The sequence below is a fragment of the Lycium barbarum genome, chromosome 7 (assembly GCF_019175385.1).
Source record: "Lycium barbarum isolate Lr01 chromosome 7, ASM1917538v2, whole genome shotgun sequence".
Taxonomy (NCBI): Eukaryota; Viridiplantae; Streptophyta; class Magnoliopsida; order Solanales; family Solanaceae; genus Lycium; species Lycium barbarum.
The window spans coordinates 62,863,264-62,866,510 of NC_083343.1; the positions used below are offsets into that span (position 1 = coordinate 62,863,264).

Below are 3,247 nucleotides of genomic sequence, written 5' to 3' on the forward strand. Positions count from 1 at the left end.
TAATAGCGGCGAGCGAAAATCCTAAAGGGACCAATAACCAAAGTATTTATAAGTAACTACGATCAAGGTGTTTTCCCCGCCATTGGGAATCTTGAAATTTGGGATGAAAAGTAGTCATACATGCAGATTGAGGTGATTACTCAGAATTTCAAGGGCAAAATTAGCATTTGCTTAGTCGGAAGGGTAAGAGATCCCTTTTAATTTGGAGGGAGATGCATTACGAGAATTTATTAGGATTCGTTAGAACTTCAACTTGATCTAGGTCATGTGGTAGGGTGGATACGATCATACCAACACTAACGCACTCGATCCCATCAGAACTCCGAAGTTAAGTGTGTTTGGGCGAGAGTAGTACTAGGATGGGTGACCCCCTGGGAAGTATATTAAGAGTCCTACAAATTCAGACATAAGAGAAAAATGTGGAGCTAGAGTGGAAATTGGAGTATGTGAAGTGGTTGGAACCCCGAAAGATCGTGAACGATGAGGCAGACTTGACCGGCAAAGAGGAAGAAGGTGCACCACAACTCTAGAATTAGGATAAGTTCGAATAGTATTTGGAAAAACTTTGTAAGCGAGGCATTAGAATATATATATATATATATATATATATATATATATATATATATATATATATATATGTATGTGTATGACATCACATATGTGGCTGCACCAATCGGTATGTGTGCCCAACAACCGATGTTGTTATATACTGAAGGCATTAATTAAACAGGGTAGTGAAGTTCGAGTGACAAATGTTACAAGGTAAGTTGATGTTATTTTAGCTACAGGTTAGAGTTGGAATGTCCTAATGCTATAACATCAGGGAAAGGAAGAAAGAGAATATATAGGAAGTAGAAGATTAGAATGTCTAGAGCAAAGGAAAAAAAAGAGTACAAGGTATAAAAGATGAATGTGTGGGGTCAGAGAACAGACATTGATAAGTGGGACTAAAGAATAGTAACCACAAATAGGGATGTGAAGTAAGAGAGAGAATGATCAGGCCTTGCGATGATACTATGAGATTTTCAGCTCTCGAGAGGTACATAAAGGGATAAATGTGTAGTTATACTGATACAGATGCCTTGGAAACGAAGAAACTTTCCTAAAAGATGATTTAAGAATAGAATCGATTTGCGCGTTTAAAGGAATATTTCACGAACTTCAGGGTCAATATAAAAAAAATAACAAGTGGAGAAGGGCGCTTGAGGAGGAAGGAAATCAAGCAAGGTTTGAGAATTAAAGTAGGAGAGGTACACTAATGGGTTGGTCAAAAGGATAGGAGAGAAGAAGAAGGGAAGAAAAGAAAAATTGAGCAATCACCAAGGATAAACGAGAGGATAATGAACTAACAAAGCTAACCGGGAGGTAGTACATCAATGATATGGGATGAGGATAAGGAATACCGAGATTCGATTATGAAGGAAATAGAAGGATGTACGGGAAATATTCATGAGTATGGACTAGCCTTGGCGGCGGGAAAGAGAAGAAAGAAGAGAGTATATTTGCAAGGATTTCACGACACAAACAAGAAGTGGCGGGACACTGGAAGAACTATAACGCATAGGTGGGATGCAAATAAGTAGTCGAGGAAAATTTCGGATAAGTGAGCTATGTGAATAAAAGGATTGATGGTGGAAGTGGAAGAGTGTAGCATATTAACTCTCAATGATATATTGTAGACGTAAAGGGAAATCAGAAACTTAGAGTAAGAAATTTTTTAGTGATGATAGTTGTGGAGGAAGACGAGGATAATGAGAACAAAGTGTGACCAAACGCCCCGTAGAATGTTTTGATGGATTCCAATGTCCCCATTAACCCGTTGATTCGGGAAATGTTCAGTCATAAAAGGTAGAAGTAGAAGAGCCTTAAAGAAAGCAGCGAGAATGGATCTGTAATGTATAAGCACTTCGTTTAAATGCAAAGGCCTCGATTAGCAGAAAGGAAAATAAGTCAAGCTATACGATGAGAGAATTTCGATATTATAACAGACCAAAAGAGTTGGAGGATCGTTAGGGTTGGCCGATGACTACTGATATTCGGGAGTTACTAGTGTATAAGAACACCCTTAATAGGGGGGGGGGGGGGGGGAGCAGATCTAGTCCTGAAATGAGGTATGGCATTGTCAAAAATTGCAAAGAAAGAAAGATGTTAGCTTAAAGATGCCAAAATCCGAGACGTAGTGGCATATCAAGAATGTATTAAGAAGGAGCAGAAACGAATTAAAGATAAGCATACCACAAAGCAGGTATGAAAAGGAATTAAAATGGATCAAGAGGATACTTCATGTGGACGTGAGATATGATATTTCTAGACCAGAGAAATGGTGCCGCACCTAAATAGGCAATGACGTATCCTAAATAGTAATAAAGAGAGTAAGAAAGGTCTGTAAGCTAACTACAAAGAGAATGACGAAATGGATGATGAGTACAAAGGACACTTTGGGTTACAATGGAAGGAAATCTTGATATTAAATGAAAAATATGGGAATCTTAACAAAAGGAGTAACGATAAGCGGTGTGGAGATTTCTAAAGAGAGGAAGAACAAGGTGGGTGCAGATAGAAAGGCAGCAGCATGTCACGACCCAGACCGGAGGGCCGCGACTGACACCTAAGACCCTACTCGGCTGAGTGCCATACTACTATTCCATCCAGGAGTCACGACTTTTTGTGACCCTTTGATATACGAAATGACGCTTCCGTCAAGTAAAAAAAAAAGAACTTTTCAATAAATCTCTTTTGTCAAATCAGGGACTTCTCCCTTATCGCTAATTCAAAGAAAACCTTTAGTCACAATAAAATCTTTAAAAATAAAGAATAAAAACACATCGACCTATATGGTCGCTTTACACAACTGTCGACATCTCGACGCACAATCCACAGGACACTGTCTGCAAAAGTCTCTAACATACACGAGATACCATAACATAAGTACTCTGACTCGGCAACACTCCGAACTGAAATGGAGCTCACCAATCCAGCTGATATCCTGGAACATCCTATAGCCAATGTCTTCTACTCATCTGTATACACCTGTGTGGCATGAAACGTAGTGCCCCCAGGCAAAGGGACGTCAGTACGAATAATGTATCGAGTATGTAAGGCAGAACTGAAACAATATATCTCGACTCGGAAGATAAAAGTGTAACAGACTCAATCTGTACCTGTAACCAGCTCTGATAACATGTATGTGCATATAAACTTTTGATGCAGCATGAGTATGTTGTTATATCCCGTGTTTCCGCATATT

At 39.1% G+C, this 3,247-nt stretch overlaps 1 pseudogene; it reads left to right on the plus strand.

Moving 5' to 3' along the window:
• The first annotated feature begins 277 nt into the window (after window positions 1-277).
• LOC132604843 (5S ribosomal RNA) lies at window positions 278-394 on the plus strand (annotated as a pseudogene).
• Window positions 395-3,247: the final 2,853 nt, after the last annotated feature.